We start from the raw sequence: 18,401 nt of genomic DNA, 5'->3' as shown, positions 1-18,401 counted from the left end.
GATTAATTGTGAATTGTGTGATATGTCCTTAGTGACAGAGGAATGTATAAGTATAACCAAGAAACAAGCAGATAAGAGTTTTAAAGACTATTTCCCTGGTTTTATATAAAACAACACTAAAGACAGGCATGTCCTGGAATATAGGTCTATATATATATTCCACTGACAGTGTGCTGCTCAGATGTGTTTTCCTCACAACAAAACCCCATGGAAATTCTTCAGACTTTCATCCTGAGAACTTCCACAGCCAGCATTTCTATCTCTCTTTCTCCTCACCACTCCCTCAATAAGGGATTTTTAAAATACGCTCGAGTAAGTGACACCAATATTGAGATCAAAATGGTTAGATACTGTTGTCCCTATTTGACCACAGCAGAGGGTGTTATTTTGAGTCACTATAAAGAAAAAGTCCCAGTTCTTCATCAAGAGTAAAGATTTGTGTCAGAAGGAGACTCAAACTGCTTATGAAGTGTGAAAGTGTCTACGCTGTGCATTTTCTCAAGTCTAATTTTATTGGTAAATTGATCTGATTGATGTTTTTTGAGGAGAATAATCCTTTCTAAAAAGCTATATTCTAATCAAAGCTTTCAATATGAAAAGATTATTTATAAGAAAATTTTTCCTGTCAATATTATTTAATTTTCTTTTTAATTGACAATTTAAAAAATTCTAACTTTTATTTCTGAAATAATTTTAATTCAAAGATCATTTAGAATTAAGTCTATGGTCAATCATTTAGATATTGATTACTACTGAGAGTAAGTCTATGGTCAAAATGAAACCAAAACTCATTATGACACTTTGAATTTCAAAATTTTTGCTTTTAAATGTTTTTCTTACTTTTAGGACCTTTTGTCCTAACTAGGTTTGGGAATTTGTATTCTATGTTGGAAACTTGATTTGGAGACAGAAACTATTTATCTCTTGAGATTTCCAGTTTAAAAAGGAGGTATTTACTTGGTAAGTGCACAAAAAGGCACAAACACAGAGCAGCAGTAAGCAACCAGAAAAGTGACTCAAAACATCTTGCAGATCCTGAGTTTTTTCTAAGACCTCACTGCTTTACTTCTGGAGAATTGCCCTGTTTTACATAAACTAAAAGCTGATCAGGAGAGCCAAGACAATTCATTCTTGGGAAGGCCAACTCTTTCCAAATGACCAATTTTAAGCCTCCTATGACTGCCCATGGAAGCAAGCTGCATCTTTGGTCTCATTATGGTTTCTCCAAGAGCGGTGGCAGCACCCTCTAATTGGGAGAAATCCCAGCTGTCACCTCTTGAAGCACACTGGGGTTGTGGAATGCAGTGGTCTCTCCAGAGCTAAGACTTCTGCTGCGCTAGGGTGGGGCTTGGGTTGTGTGGAAGAGTGCCTGGGAAAGGGAGGCTGCTGCTGGAGGAGGTGCAATGTTCCCACCGGCTCAGGTTGATGATTTGGTCTGTTGAAAGGCATGTTGGAGCATGTTTGCAGCAGTTCTTTCCAGGCCAGAGTGGGGAGAGTCACAGGAGGTAACAGTATGAGTAACTGTGGTTAAACCCCTGTCTGTCAGCGGGGAAGCAGAAGATAACACATTTCAAACTGAGTATCCCTTCTCTTATAGATGTATCTTTTAACTTAAAAAACCAAAACCAATCAACCAACCAAAAAAAAAAAGAACAAAAAAACCCAAAAAAACCCACAAAAAACCCAAACCAAAAAAACCCCACCAAAACCCAAAAAACAAGAAACCCTTCTAGAAGTAAGAGTTCTTTTTCAGAAAGTTGGAGTTAATCTGGAGTACTTGGAGGAATTAATTGTTCAAGCGATTTGAAATTATCCAGAAGCTAAGCCGCAGCGTGTATGAATAACCTGGAATTTCAAGTTGTTTGAATAGAAAGAGATTATTGGATTTCAGAGTGCCAGAGAGAGAAGATAATTTTTAAAGGTATGAGGAACAAATTAGAAAGGTTCAAAATAAAAGTAGTACTAGTTCTTGCGTAACAGGACACCCCCTCTTAGCTTTTTAAAGTATGCTGAGTCTTTATCACCTCAGGTGTTTCAGGTCTGAGAAATGGTACAAAATTGATGACCTGTAAGTATCGATGTTCTGTGCACCTGTACAACCACAGTCTTTAAGGTGGCTATTCCCTTTCCTTCTATAAAATCAAAGCAAAATAATGGAAGTTAAGGACAAAGCCATTCATACAGAATGCTACTGGCACATCAACACTGCAGAAGGAGATGAAGAAGTAGGATACTTCAGAAAACATAACCAAAACATGGCATTAACTTTGCCACATGGCATGTGGGAAAAAATTTATAAATGCCTCTATTTCACTTCTGTTATCTTTTCTGATTTCAGTGCTAGTACACTGCACAGCATGTAATAAAACATATAGAAAACTGTCTCAAATTAAGACTTTTATTATTTACATGCAAAGAATAATTAATATTACAGTTACACTATTTATAATACTTTGAAATGTCCTAGGTATGTAGAGACATTCTGCTGAAATGATTACACATAAAGTGTAGATGCGAGCCATCTAAATCTGAATTCATACTGCATCTGCAGACCTTTATTTTGGCTGTGGTACTCTCACACAGAAAAAGGAAATTCCTCCTCTGAGTGTCTTAAATAGAAACTTACCAATGTTAGGAATGGCACACGTGAAACTATGCAGTTTATTTGAATAAACACTTCTTGTGTTCCCTTTGGTTTTTGCAAGTGTTTGATCATCAACAAGAATATATTAACAGTACTATCATCTCCTTTCATAGTATCCAGGCAATATGTATTAACACCCAGAGCAATGGTGAGTTAATGCCAACCATGACTGCTATGTGGTTTTGTAACACAAATAATATGATTACCATGCAGTCAGGGGTTATGCATCAACCATGCACAACCTGAATTCCTGCCAGCTCTGCTTCATCTGTACCTTTGTAAGTGCCTGGTTCAAATACTCTCCCACTTGCTTTTATGACTTCCCATGAACAACACATAAGCTGTTCCTCAGCTTTCTCAACATTAAGAACATCCTTACTCCAGTAAAGTCTGTTTATCTAGAATAGACAGTCTTTTGAGGATGCTGCAGAGATACCTACTGCTGCTGCTTCTGCAGAGACACCTACCCTTCAGCCACAGCCCTGACCCTTCCCTCTGCCAGCTAAGTATCATCCTGCCTTTGGGTAAGAGGGCATGGATTTTCCACAGTACTTTAGCACACATTTCATCCTCTAGACTTGCAATGCCTGTGGTGTGATCACAGCAATTCCTGGCAAGAAATAGGGGAATTTCCACAATAGCTGTCTTTGTATATGCTCATGAAAGGTATTCATGTCTTACAAAGCACCCAGTTTGTTCAGATCTTGGTGAACTGGGAAGTGCAGGACATTTGAGTCTTCCTTTTGCTATGTTTCACCTGGCAGAGGCTTGAGGGGCTGAAGCAGAGCCTGTTTGTTCAAAAGGAGGATCCATGATGTGGTCTGGGGAACTCTGAGGTGAACATTGTATAGTAAGAAACTTACTGACTCGATATTCTTGTTTTATCTAAATGCACAAGGCTTTCAGCTTTAATCTCTGCAACTGAGACCTCTGTTTTGTAGAGATTTGGGAATTTTCAAGCGCAACTTCTGGAGGTGAGAGCGTGTGCACTCTGCCACTCTGATAGCACGAGCCTAGGCCAAGATCATGTTGAGGTGAAGAGTGACTGGTGGCTCAGTGAGGCAGCAAACAGTACCTGGCACTCTCACCTCTACTTTTTGAAGTATCACCCCAGTGTCAGCAGCAGCATTTATGCAGCACGCTGGTATCACATCAGCATATGCTACCACAGCCTGCCCATATTTGGCCTTGACCAAGGACTATGTGGTTTGGGAGGACAGCCTCTATGCATTTCCCCAAGCCATTTCTAGCTCTTTATGGTCTTCAATTAATGAAGTAAGTACAAAATTAATCTGCATGTAACGAGTGACCATGACTCATTTATCAAGTTTTATGAACTTACTCGTTTCAAGTGGATGGGCCTCTCTCTCAAAGCCACTAAAAGCTTAGCTTGCTGCTCCCATATGTGTTGGTGGGACAGAGTACATTTTTAATCACTAATTAATAGATTGGATTTTCATTACCACTAGATGAACTAATGAAATCTTCCAGTGGTAGGTGACCCAACCTAAGCAATGTGAAGCTGAGATATGTAAGGCCAAATAAGACAAACATTTGCATATAGAAAATCCGTAGGGAAAACTTTTTGTTCTCCTGTTAGCACTTCAGCTATCAACATTGCAACTTCTGATTTTTAGTATCAACTGCAGTTTTTCTCCTGCTTGCATGTTCATAATTTCTCCTTGGCTAATATTAGCAGTGCCCCTCTAATCAGGCATTGCAGTCAATTAGGAAATGGGATTGGAAAGGGTTCATAACATGTAGGCATTCATAAAAGACAAGAATGACTCTGAAGGACTGACCGCAAGGCTGTGGGTGGCTACATCCGTTTGTATCATTATTGAGAGACAAGTATCCAGAGGTTTCAGTGGAAAAAAAGAGTCAGGGGGAGAGAGGAAATTCAATATATTCAAAAGATCTGCTAAGCCCTCAAAAATTGTAAAGGAATGATCCTACAAACAGGCAGTAAAAAGGGAAATGAGAATAGTTTGGGGATTTTTAGTGGTATCCTGTGATTTAGCTTACAAAACATTTATTTTTAGATAATTTTGCTACATATTTTTCTTTATGATATATAAAGAGTTTTTGTCCACCTCTGACTTCAGAAAGCTTTTATTGCTTTCTGAAAGATTGGGGTTTTCTTGATTCTGTCTCTGGGCACATGGTCTTTTAGGAAGGACTGAAGATTCTGTTCTGACATCATACTTTTCACTGGGGTCCTGTTGTCTGAAATCTCAAGGAAGCCCCTTCCCCATCTGTTGAACTTAGAGTTCTGTGAATGAGTATAAACAGCCAAATAATTTGTGTTCTTCTGTTAAAAATGTTTCCCCTACCTAGTAACTAAACAATGTTTTCATGCTGGTCACTGAACTTAAGCAAGAAGACTCCATGGATCATGATCCCCAGTCTTACATTCTTTTTTAAAACAGGAGAAAAAGATCATACAAATCAGGAAATTTAAATATTTAATGACTGAATGATCTAAGCAAAAATTCTGTACTGCTGAGGTTGCCTACACTTTTCATCACATGGGCCTTTTTCAAAATTAATAGGGTCTAACAACACCTAAGCAAAATGCATGCAGGCTTGAGTTTGAGAGTCAAATAACCTGAGCTGTTTGTATTTACTCTTTATTAACAGTACTCAGATTAAGACTTTAGGCCCCAACAGCTGAGAGGGGATGGAGGTCAATGGACTAAATGAAAAGAGGACAAAGGAAGCAATGGCTTATATATTCAGACCAAAATAAACCAGAGATATAATATATGATATGGAAGGGGGTAATTATACTAACAACAGTTGAGAAGTATATCAGACATTTGAGAAGATGAAATAGGAAACAAAATTTCTGCCTGGAACAGAGACTAAGTCAGAGGTCAGAGGTGCTTATGGGTAGAATCTACAGGCTGACAGAACTGACTTTTTGGGCCAAGGAAAAGGCATTTGCACAGGGAAAATAAAAAAAACAAGCTATAAAGAGTGAGTGCCAAAAGTTTTGGTGTGAAAGTTTAGCCTATCATGCAAGCTAGGAAGGAGCAACAAGATGTTTGCAAAGAAAGGACTGAGTCATGAAAGAAAAAAAAACAAAAAAACTAATGATTGATAATGATAGGAAAAAATAATTTTGAAAGCTTTCCACTCAGAAGTACATAAACACTATTTAATTATAGTGAGTAACAGGAAGAAAAATCCCAGGACCCTCTTTAAATCCAAAATAGGTTGTAAATCCAAAACATAGGAAGAGGAAAAAAGCATGTACAATATTGTTTCCTAATGTAATAAAAACTACACCCATGAGATACACTGAGTGCAACAATGCATTTGTCTGAATGAATTAAATTTGAATAGGGCATACTTTCTATTCAGTGTGAGAGCTAGCTAGAGAGCTGCTGTACTCGCTGCCTGGTCACACAAGTGTTCCAGTCACAGAAATTCTGTGTATTGCTGACATGTCTTGACTTGTTCTTGATTTTCTTTGTGCCTATCCAGATCTATATTCAACTCTGAGTTTCATCCCAGAAAAGCCAGTTGGCAGAAGAGAGCTGAACTCAGCTCAACATATGCCTTTTTCTCCCCAAACACAGATGTTTGAGATGACACACCCATTGTGTAGTAGTACAATGAACAACTCTTCTGAGAATCCACAGTGGTAAGGAAGAGCACTCCATCTATTTCAGCAGCTAGAAACAGGCAGGTGTTTGACATATACATTTTTCTGTGGATGGTTAGTCAGGGAAGCGGTTATTGTGGTTACTAATTATAATGACTGTCATTTACTCCAGGGTCTTAAACAGAAAACTGATTTCTGAGAGATCATTTCAGGCAGGCTAACCTTGCAAATTCAACAAAGCTCAATCTACAAAATCTCAGGTGCAGTGTGAAGTGGATGCTAAGGGGAAGGTCTGTGTCTCTTGGCCACAGGGCAGCACACCCATCACTGTACCAGCAACAGGCACACAGATATTGGAAACTATGCCTGGATAAACAGCTCCCACCACATCTCCATCTCCTGCCCCTCTCCATGGTGGGATGAGACACTATAGTTTCAAAGCAGTGATGGAGATTGATGAGAGAATTGATTAGAAGAAGGTGAGGCAGATTTTCATACAGAGTGCAAATACTGAGGGAGAAGTTAGGTCTAGTCAGGAGTCTAGGGGTTGTGGAAAGCCTGATGCAGAGTATGATGAGCCAATTACCAGACTGGGATTCTTTATGCTTGTTTTTTACAAAAATCCTTTCTCAGTGAGCCCATTCATCCTCAACTACTGGTAAATCTTGATTTTGTAAGGAAAATGCAGTTTGAGTCAGAGGCTACCATGCTACATCCTAGACATGGTCAAGTTTAAAAATATTGCTTGAAGATACCTTGTCTGATCAGAAGAGCAAGTGAGATAGCGTAAAATACTGTGCAGTCCAGAAGTGAATCTGATACAGATTAGTAGAGATCCTGATGCTGTTGTACTGGTTTTGTGCCAATCTAAGCACCTATTAATCCCCAAGGGCTTCTTATACCTGTGTTTTCTAGAGGCCACACAGTGGTTACAAATAGTTAACAATTTAATATACTTACATAATGAGAATAAGTCTCAGCACAAATTGCCAAGAAAGACAGATGTTTGTTTTCATCTGGAAATTTCAGGGATAATGCTTTTTAATAAATTTTGCTGACTTTTGCTTTTGTTTTGCTGTCAAAACAACCAACATATTCCAATATTTATTGCTCTGAGGTGTATTTGTATTTGTAAAATCAAAAAAAGGCCTCAAGAAGCTAGACCCATCTCTAACTACAACCTATGTGAATTAACAGGATGTTTTTTGGCATTTGTCCTTGGTTTCCTTTGTGCCTGAATTAAGGTCATTCTTTGAGTCTTACAGTGAGAGGCAAGGAGTAGGCCCCAAATTAATCTGTAATGCTTCTGAAACTACCTGTGTTCTGAAATGCATGGGCTGTTTCCTTGGAAGTGATCACTTACCACACCCATGGGCCCATCTATTCATGGAAAAGGGAGTCAGATGATCAGCCAAACTTAACGTAATGGAAATGCATTGTTTTTATAGATATTTCCTTAATTTTACTTTAATACCTCTTATTGCATTATTTTCTTGTTCCACCAGAAGATTTAGAAAGTCAGTTTTGCAAGTGTGGTCTGAGTCTTGACCTAATCTATTGTTCCAAAATTTATCTGAATCAGTAATTTTGTCTTCCTAAAGAAAAGCTTCACATTTGGGGAAGTTTCAGTCATTGCCAACATCTAAACATTTGGATTAATGCAAAGCGTTTACAGGAAGAAAAGAAGAAGACAGTCTCTAAAGATGCTTGAAAGATATAATTATGTGAAAGATGGTTCTTTTTAGACTTCGCAAATATTGTTAACTTTTAGCAATTATTTGCATATGTAGAGATGTGTATGGTCTGACAGTGAGCTTTAGTTATTTACTTCAGGATTACTTTTTTCTTTGAGCTGAAAAAGTATGCATCAGAAGACAAACAATTTGCAGCGATACACAGGGGAGGGTCTCAGAAGAGGGTCTCTAGGCCTGTTGCTTGTATCTGGTGCAATAGTTCATGGAGCTGCCAGTTGCATAATTTTTTGAAATTACTTCCAGCAGGTGACAATACTAATGTGTCACAGATAATACATTGTCACAGATTTCTGCGGGCACAGGAACATGAAAGAAGGAGAAGGAAGCAGTTTGAAGACAGTGGCAAACACAAGAAATCGTATTTCCACTCAAAAAAAAAAAAAAAAAAAAAAAAAAAAAAAAAAATTAGCAGGTATGGCTACCTAGGTGTGTTGTGGACTTAAAATTTTCAGATGAAGTATTTGGGGTCTGATGAGAAGAACTTTGAAGGAGAAGTGTTGGCACTGAGCAGTATTGCACCAAGTAGGTATTCTGTGGTAAATATGAAATCAATGGGGCAGTTACGTCTCATGAGGCTGGTGGGATTGACCAACTGTGAAAAGAGGAACTTTTTGCTATCCCTTGACACCCACACACTTCCTCATCAGCACTGAACTTGGTAACATGGTCTGTAAAAGACCACTGTTTTCCCTGCCCCTTGCTGATAACAGCATGTACTCCACACCCAGCACTGAGCTCTGCAAACCCTATGAAGATGTGCTCTGCTCTAGGAATTGTCTTACCAAACCCCCTCTGCCTCACTGCTCCTTGGCAATGATTGTCTTTTGCTCTGGGGACCTGATGTCTGTGCTGAAAAACTCAAGGAGGAACAGGAAGGAACCCAGATCTCCTGTTTTGATGAAAGGGAGAATATGTGGGAAGACTTAGAAATGATTGTGGTGTCTCTGTGGTGTGGAAAAGGGAGCCTGAAATAAGAAAGGCAAAACTAAATTTAAAAAAGCCCCGTCAGTTATTCTGGAGATAACAGAAAGTACACACAATGATGGGAGCAGTTCAGATTTTCCCATCTAGACCATGCCCCTTGGCTTTCTTGTTCATCCATGCAAAACGCTGGCTGCAGATGTGAAAGGGAAAGACTGATGGGCCTGTGGATGAAAAAAATATCTGTCAAGTTTACTTTGGTTTAGGTGAGCTAGTTAAGGGCTGTACAGGCATCCTTCAGGCAAGAAAGAGGAAAAGGATCCAGTGGGATCTTCATACCACCTGGTGTTGAGAGAGCAGAACTGATCTGTGGGACAGTGTCTCTGCAAGGTGCCAGAAAGGCTCCCCAGGGAGACAGGGTGGGAGTGGAGGTGCAGGTTTCACAGGGCTAAGCACTGCACACTCAATGGAGCTTTCCTTTTGTGAGAGTTACTCACAATTGCTGCTAGCGGATGTGTCCTGTTTGCAACTGGAAGTGCTCAGCTGGCTGAGCTCCTCTGCCCTGGTGAGACGGTGCTGTTCTGCAAGCAGGCACGATAAGGCCTGTGAATCACACCATCCCAAATGCTTGGCATCCGCATGAGTCATTGTTTTGCTGCCATGTTTTACAATTCCTTCCTGTTTTGCAGTATCTGGGGGCTTGTTGTCCTTGTGACCTGCCCACAGCACTTTGAAAACTGCCTGAGGTTCAAATATAAGTGTTGGCTGGGCACAGTATTTTTTGTGTCCTAGGAAATCTGACAACTATAGTCTGTTTCAAAGAAGAATGAAATCAAGAAAAAATCCAAAGTTTGAAATACCCTGCAGGAATAAACATTTTGCAAGCTCCTTTGATTGATTGGCTTTTTAATGAATCTTGAAGCCTTTCTGAGATTAAAATATTTTTATTCTGCTTTAAGCTGTTTTAAGTTTTCTAAACTTATCCTAAATAAGCATTGAAAACTGCTTGAACTGAAAAATCAGTCTCCTTTATTAAAATGTCACTAGAAAGTTTTGACACTACCAAAAGAAAACACTTGCAAAATCCTACCAATATGGGCCCTGTTTTGAAGTGTGACTTTGACAAAAAACCCTTATTATTTCTGTCAAAAGGATCAATCAAAATATTTTGGGCTATCTCCTTGTATATAGAGGTATACATGAAGAGATCTGCAAACACAAAAACTTGCCAGAAACAAAAGATGAAAATTCAGAAACATGCAAATTGAAAGTTATCATAGTTTTATACATTGTGAAGCAAGTATTGAAATGCTTTTCCCATTTCCATTCCGTTAAGCTTAAATCTAACACATTTGACACTTTGCCAGTTACTTAAGAAAAGGATAAATAAAATGGCTAGACTCTAAATCCTTCATAAGACAAATATTGGAGAGTTGCTGAACTGTGAGGAGATTGCATTGTGGATTTTGCAATCAGATCTAAATATTTAGATAAGTGCAACAGTGTATGTTAGCTCAGGGTGAGAAAGTAGGCAACAGAGACTAAATAGGAACCAGTGACAAGATATTTATGGGTGGTGTGTAAGCAAGTTCCTCCTGTAATGCCAGTAGCAAAACAGCCTAAGAAATGTATTGGGAAGTATTAAGTTGAAATGAAGCTTTCTTTTTTTCCCCCTTATTTAATATATGCCACCAGTGCAACTATTTCTGCAGTGCTGTTACAGATTTTGGTAAAGTACAAAGGGTTCATGGCAGAGCCACAGGGATGAGTAATGAGTTCAAAAATACGTGCCACACTAGGCATCTCAAAATAGTTGGCTTACCAAAGAGGAAGTTAGGAGATGATCTGGTCCCAGAGTGTCAGGACTCACAGAGTGAGCACGTCTTTGTCTCTTAAGCCCGGCAGATGAAAATATCACAGGAACCAGAGAACAACAAGTGAAGATTGGAAATAAATTGCAGATTTTCAGCAGCAAGGCTAACTAACCATTGAAACAAAAATTTCAAAAAATGAGACAGGTTTTTCAGCTGAAAGTTTTAATTTGGAATTTAGGTATTTAAAAGAGAAAAGTGCTTTTGTCAGACAAAAAATATTTCAGAGAAATTTGGTGATCTGTGTTATTTAAGAGGCTATCCAGATGCCAGGAGTGATTCCTTTTGGCCTTACACTGTAGAAATTCTTTGTTCTTGTTTACCATCATCTTAATTTGGCATTCTTTCCACCATGAAGGTGTGATGGATGGTGTTTGTGTTGCTTGGATTCTTACAGTGATATATTATGTTCCTTTAAAAAGTGAAGAGGTTGGCTTCGACCCTCTAGAAAGAAAAGGACCTTAGGCTACTGTTGCCTAGGGAGAGATCAGACATCCAAACATCAGAGGGTTGGAAATAAAGGGCAAATTTACTAGAGACTACTGGGAAAAGTCCACTGCTACTCAAAAAGTCAATGCATTGGCTGCAACCGGCCATGGACATGAGGATCAGCCTGCAGAGATATAGTGGGCTGGGGAAGAAATTAGTATCAACCTTTCTATTTCCAGACTGTCTGAATTAGTTGCTGAGAGTTTTCCCAATTAAGAAAGTGAACTGTTCTGATTTTATTTCCATTAAAACTAAGCTCTTCTCACTAAAATAGATTTTTGGTGGTTTTTTAAGGCCCTAATTTTGGATGAGGGTCTAGACACACGGCCTTCAAGACTGACCAAATTAAGATACCCTTGCATCTTTTTGTTTATTTAATCCCCTCAATCCTTCCAGTAGTATTAAAAACTTTGACACTGTTTCTCTACTGTGTGGTGCCCATGTGATATTTTGGAAGATCTAGAAGGTTCAGACACAAGTCATGGTCATCTTCTTCCCCATTACAGTTATTAGTGAGGATTATTTGTTGGCCATGTTTACAATGAAGTTTTGGTGGAGAGACTTTCCAGATTCCCTGGGTGACCTGAGACATCCAGAACTGTCTGATCTTCGTGTCCCTTAGAGCAGGTTCCCATAACTTGTCACTCCTACTGTTTTCCAAGCTTCCCTTTAATCCTCTCTCAAGCAGATTACTCTACATCTCTCTGTTTTTCTTTATCAGCTTTATTTTCTAGCCTTCTGATCATCCTCATTCTCTTTCTTCTCTTACGGATCTCCAGTTGTAATGTATGTAATTGTATGTATATTTCACCCTTCTTAAGTCAGGATGCCTAAAACTGAGCACAAAAATTATTTGAAGATATATCAGTGGAGCACAAGCAATTTCTTCCTAGGTCTCAACTTAGCCACCTGATCACATGTGCCACTGGGACCTCTTTGGTTTCAAAACCACATCCCTGCAGATGCCCTTCTGCAGAGCTACAATTGCCCATCACTTCCTACCCTGCGTTTGTATTATTTGACTGCCATTTTTTGTCTAGAATTTTGCATTTTTCACCACTGAAAACTGAACCCAGTGTTTCCAGACCTCTTCTTTAATGTTCAAAAACTACTCTAACCTTGCTTTCTAGCACATCTAACCTTGCAGCTCATCTAACACTGACGGTGTAATAAACATCTTCAACTCTTCCATCATCCAAGTGGTTAACAAGAGCATTGGATACCTGCCTGGGGTGGACCCAAGGAAAACTTACTTGATACTTACATCATGTTTGACATTTTTGCCACCACTGCTTGTTACCTGCTTTCCACACGTCAAGAATAATGGGTGAATTGGGTGGATAAAGATGGTTATAATCCTCCTGAAGTGTAAGACCTCCTGCTTCTTGTCCTCATTGTACCCTTGCAATCCTCATATTCTATTTCCACAGTTTTCCTGTCAGTCACACAGAGGTTGCCAACAAATACATATCATCCTACTGCACAAATCACCAACCCCTGTTGCTTGGGTTCCCAAATGCTCTATTCCTATTATGTAATTCTATCAATATGAGAGGTGCAATCTGGTTGCTCTAGCACCTACCTCTGTCCTCAGTAACGGAGCTGCAGTCAGTAAGGAGCTGGTACCTGGGATCTGGGGACCATAGCATACACAAATTAACTTCAAATTACTGGAAGCTCTGCACTTTCAACTGCGGAGGCTGAAATTCAGGTAGCAAAACTTGAGGTGCTCTGTAAGTGCATTGGTCTTGCTTTGCACTTCTGAGATCAACTCAGCAGCTCAAAGTTTTCTGTGGCTCATTCACACTTTTCCTTCACGGCAGGCATTTGCTCTCACAAAGGACATCAACTAGTTTATGAATTTGAGAATGCAGGTCTTTCACTGGCCCCTGGTGTTCGTCAGAATCTGAAATTGATTGCTTTGCAAATCATTCACACTTACCTGCTCCGTTTTCTTTTGCATCGAAGTCCAAGCCATGGTCTGAGAAATTACGTAACTTCAGCTAAACAGGATATTTAGGACTATTCAGCCTTTGCTTTGAGAAACATATGGCTGAATAGGCTTCATTATTTCCCCTGCAGGGTTAGCTAGGTGTTAAACAGCAGGTGAATGCCTTGGCATGTCTCCAGAGAAGCTCTGTGAAAAGGCCAGATAGCTTTACTGACAGCAGCAGCATCAGACTGCACTTTCAACCTGTGTATATTTAGCCTCCCCTTTCAGACCCCTTTCCTTTGAAGTTTTCCTATAAGGACTCCTATACTCTACAGAGGATTGGGCTGAATATTTCTCCTTTGGAGGAGAGGTGCTGCCTCAGCTGAAGGATATATCTTTAGAGTTCCAAGAAAAGAGAACTTCACTTTAATATTCAATATACTGTTGATGTTAGACCAAGAGCTTGATCAGTAAGGAGCTTATTGAGATAAAAGTAAAATATTTTAAGATATAATTCATTACAGGTCCCATCCAAAGAACTCTTGAGATTTCAGCCCAATCACCTTTTCTGCTGATCATCAGTAAAGAGAGATATTATATCCTTGCATTAAAAAGTCAATATTGCACCTTTCTGTGCAAACAACAGCTTCACAAGTATTTTTGCTTTACCTGTGATTGTCAAAAAGGAAGTGTCAAACAGGATGCAATCAGACAGTTCATAAAATGGACAAGATTGTCTCACCGGAACAGTTACAGTGAGGTGAACTTACCATTGTTGCTAAAACTTTGTCCAAATATATTCATGTATGCTTAGTCTGGGGCTTTGGCAGGAAGCTTTAATGCAGAAACAGCGTGCCCTTCCGTCCTCCATGTGTTTGAAAGCTCTTTTGGTGTGAGTCATCGGAATCCTGTGGTTTGTGTATCCTGAGAGGAGAAAAGTTCTCTGTGATTATCAGACACTATGAAAAAGTAGCAGTTTGGAAATAAAATGATAAAGAAGTTCGTTATTTCATAGGAAATGTCTACTAATGGCTTTTTTTTCCTAATTTCTCCTCTTGGCTTAATGTTGTGTGTGGAGATCTTGTGAGTGTGATCTCTAGTTTGGCTTCAGAGACATGTATCACTTTTCAGAAATGCTACTGATTGATAAATGGGGGCTCTGCTTATGAGCTGAAGAAATTAAGATTTAGAAAATTACACTCCTTGAAACAAGGGAATCATCCTGGGTGTTGGTCTAATTCCTGAAGCAATGTGCAGATGTGTGCACTCTTCAGTAGCTGTCAAGGTGCATCTTATCTCCAGTATCTGATGGGAAAGGTGTCCATTGTTATGACCTTCTGTTAGTGCCCCAGTGACACACAATGGACTAAACCAAATATGTTTCCCCAAAGTGATGTGGATATCTTGTTATGCTTTCTCAAGATGGTTCTCAGCAATTTTGTTTGTCTTTATACTCTGCTAAAATCAGGATCCTGTCATTGTGTTGTATTGCTATGACAGAAAACATTAACAAAGTGTTCAAATGGGATGAAGAACTAAAAATTTAGGTCTTTTTCAATCTCCTGTTACATCCAGAGTGAAGTTACCACTCTGTGGGATCTCCAAATTTTTACTAAACTATTTTGCAAAAGAGCATTAAGAGAATGCTCTTACTGACATATTTGGGATGTATTTGCCTGAGGGGCTCATTGAAGCAACAGAAGTACCCTTGAGAAAACTCTTCTTTTCCTGGAAGAGGAAAAAAAGAGGCATAAAATAATCCCATAGAACTAATCATTGCTGACTAGTTCAGCAAGCTTCTGAAGCTGAACAACATGTAGGAGAACTGTGGTATGTGAGTTTACTTAGAAAAATAAAGGTCTCATAACCTTTCCAAAGATCTTTAATCCCACAGGAGGCCTTCTAATAATAATTTAGAGAAAATCCAAATTCTAGGAAGTGTCTGGAACACATGGAAGACGTATAATATTTGAAGAACGATTTACAGAGTCTGTAGGCTGAACTTGAACTGATGTCCTTAGCATTCTTTTCTGTATTTAAAAGGATCATTTATGAATAGCAGTTGAGTTGCTGTTTCACTGAAGAATGTGTGCATGCCACCTCTCATCTCCTACCCAGGCACACAGGCTCACGAGCATCAACAATAACTCTGTGAATAAGCTGATGACCACAGCAGTGTTGCAGTGGTTGTGGACTGCACCTATACAGGTGACAAAAGCAACCAAGCCCATGGCATTTAAATGGCCACTATAATATATTATTTAAGTAGGAGTCTCTTACTGTATGAATAAGATCAATAGTCTGCCCAGTGTAGTAAAGTGTGTTGTAGTTTGAAGTTGTAACTGCTTTTCTTTGTGTTTTGTGCCTTCGAAGAAGCTTATTCTCCACATGACCTTTATCTTGACAGCCACTTTATCAATAGCAATAAGAATGCACATCACTTCTAGAAAATATGATTAGAGATTCAGGGTTATAAAGGACTGCTAAGTCTTTTTATGGCTACAGGACATCAGTGAGGTCAGTCTCGAGTAATATAATTTATGTGAACATCTGGGTGACATCCAAAGTCTTTGGTTAAATAGAATTACATGAAGAAGAGAGTTGCAGCCAGTAAAATACTGGTAATAACAAAGTTAGATACAGTTGGTGAAATTCTTCTCAGATGAGGTAAAAATGACAGACTACCCTTTAATTTTCATTTGGGCTGTGTTTAATTCTGAACCCAGCAATTTAGGGAAGCAAAACTTAAAAGACGGGTGATCTGGAAAAAGGCAAAAATTTGTATGAAGTGTTACCCAGGAGAATGCAAATGAACTCTGTTTAACCCAGGATCTTGTGTAACTGGGATTCCATTACAGGGGACTGAACAGTTATTTACAGGATATTGATGCATTCTTAAATTTGATAGGGGCTCTCCATAAAACTCCCAAGACCTACACAGAAAACTGGTCACGTGCTCTATTAGTCTTCTTCATTAACATTCGAAAATGTAACTCAACACCTGATTTCCCACACAGAGACTGGTGTACTCAAAATGTATGTCAACATTTGCAGTGGCTTAGCTGTTAATTTTTCTTCCAAACATATAAGACTCACTTTTGCAATCTTATAAACTATTTGGAAATATTTCTTCCAAACATATAAGACTCACTTTTGCAATCTTATAAACTATTTGGAAATATTGTGCCAAGGTTAATCACCTGCATCACATATACTGGTGAGGAATTTGGTATGAAGTGATTTGCAAGCTGTTGTAGATTTTAGAGAAGTTTGAAGTTATAAGCTAAATAGCAGCCCTAGAAAATAAAGGTCTTGGATATGGATATAAACAACTGTGTCTGATCTTGTCATATCTTATTGCTATGCAATTAATTCTGAATCACAAACCACCGAGTCCCTTCCTATTTTGCATAAAGTATTCTCTTACATTCCCTTTCCAGTATTGAGTGAAGTCAGGAGAGAAGCATAACTGGTGTTTTCATCACTACATGGAACTTGTTTCATTGTAGGAAATTAAATACCAGAATACCTCAGAAGAATTAGAAAACCTGTTTGTGTGCTGATTTGAGTCTGCATGTGTGTTTGATTAAGGTTCAATAAATATTGCAATAAGTCATGGTGTTTTATCAAAACTGGCCTTGGTGTTGACAGTTTCAAAGATTAGTGAGAACTACTCAACCTCTGGACCCCCCAAACAGCTGACGTATGTTGGTGGGATCCTTTTTTCCACACCTCTACCTGACTGACATTTTTATGACTCCTTATTCCACTCAGAAATAATATTCATGGAGGATATACTTCCATTCTGTAGGTTTTCTCCTAGCGGAAAACTTTAAAACACAAGTTACAGACATCAGGTGTATTGCTGAAATTAGGCAAATGAGATTTGACTCCAAGGTTTCTCCTTCCTTACAAGCAAGATAACTTAAAACACAAAAGGTGTTTGTAGTGGATGGCACGATTACACAAGCCTTGTGTTGCTATTAAAGTGGTGCAACTCACCATTTAGGGTTTTATTGGTAGCAATTGAAAGTTTGTACCAATTGACATCTGATGCAGAGCTTCTGGAGATACCCTGTGTTTAGAAGGAGTTTAGAAGGACAATACACTACATTTTACGGTAGTTATAATATAGTCACTTTTATGTACACCATACTCTGTCCCGTTTTGTCATGGTTTAGCATAGTTTGGGTTTTTAGTTAAGGAGGGCTCGCTCCATCAGCCACGGAAGCGATTCTTTTGCAAAGAGGTGCTTACAGCTTCCTCTAGACCTGACAGAACCAATCAGTTGGCCAGTTTGAATATTGGCAACTTTGTTAAGCCACTTGAGAAGCTTGACACACCTCTGTGATCCACATTTAAGAACGAACAAAGCCCGGGAAAGCTCTCTTGCTTCTGGCTTTCAGACAGGTAACTGGGGGCCCGCGTCACGGCTTGGCTGAGATCTCAGCTGCAGCCCCTCAGTGCGGGCCGGGCTGGCCGGGACACAGCCACCCCGGAGCCACGGGGCCCTGCTCCACCGCGGCCCTGCTCCGTGCGGGCGGCCCCGCGGCGCGGCTCGGCCAGGCCGGCCCTCACCCCTCCAGTGCGGCCGAAATTCACCTCAGGCCGCTGCCCGGCAAAGAGCAGGTGACCAACAGCGATAAGGGAATTCCAGCTGCGGGGCCGGGTGACATTAACCCTTGTAGGGCTGTAAGCTCCCTCCAGAACAGATGACGCCTGCAGACATCAATCCTCTCCCAAGTCGGAGGAAAAGGAAAGGTGAAGGCACGTGAAGAAAACGCCATAAAGACACCAAAGTCAGTGAAGAAGGAAGAGCTGAAATCCTGAGACAGGAGAAAGAGGAAGAAGCTTCAAACCTAGAAGCTGAAATTCTGTTGTAAAGCTATGGTGATGGGCTATGATACATCAGAGTACCTGTTGTAATTTCATGAAAGCATGGGGGGGTGGAGCGTTCAAATTGCAGCTGTGAGCAAAAGTACCTGTGCTGAAATGAGCAAATGTTGAAGTAGCTGTGATTTGATGATAAGATTGAACAGAGAGAGATGAAAGTAATGAAGACCCTTGTTCCCAGGGAAGAAGAAGACCTCTGTTCCTAGAGATGAAGAAGCTCCCAGAGATAGGTGAAGAGAACCTTTGCTTGTGGACAGCTCATCCTTAAAATGGTACCCCATTAGCT

The sequence above is a fragment of the Corvus moneduloides genome, chromosome Z, assembly GCF_009650955.1.
Source record: "Corvus moneduloides isolate bCorMon1 chromosome Z, bCorMon1.pri, whole genome shotgun sequence".
Taxonomy (NCBI): Eukaryota; Metazoa; Chordata; class Aves; order Passeriformes; family Corvidae; genus Corvus; species Corvus moneduloides.
Note: the sequence above shows the minus strand (reverse complement) of the source record.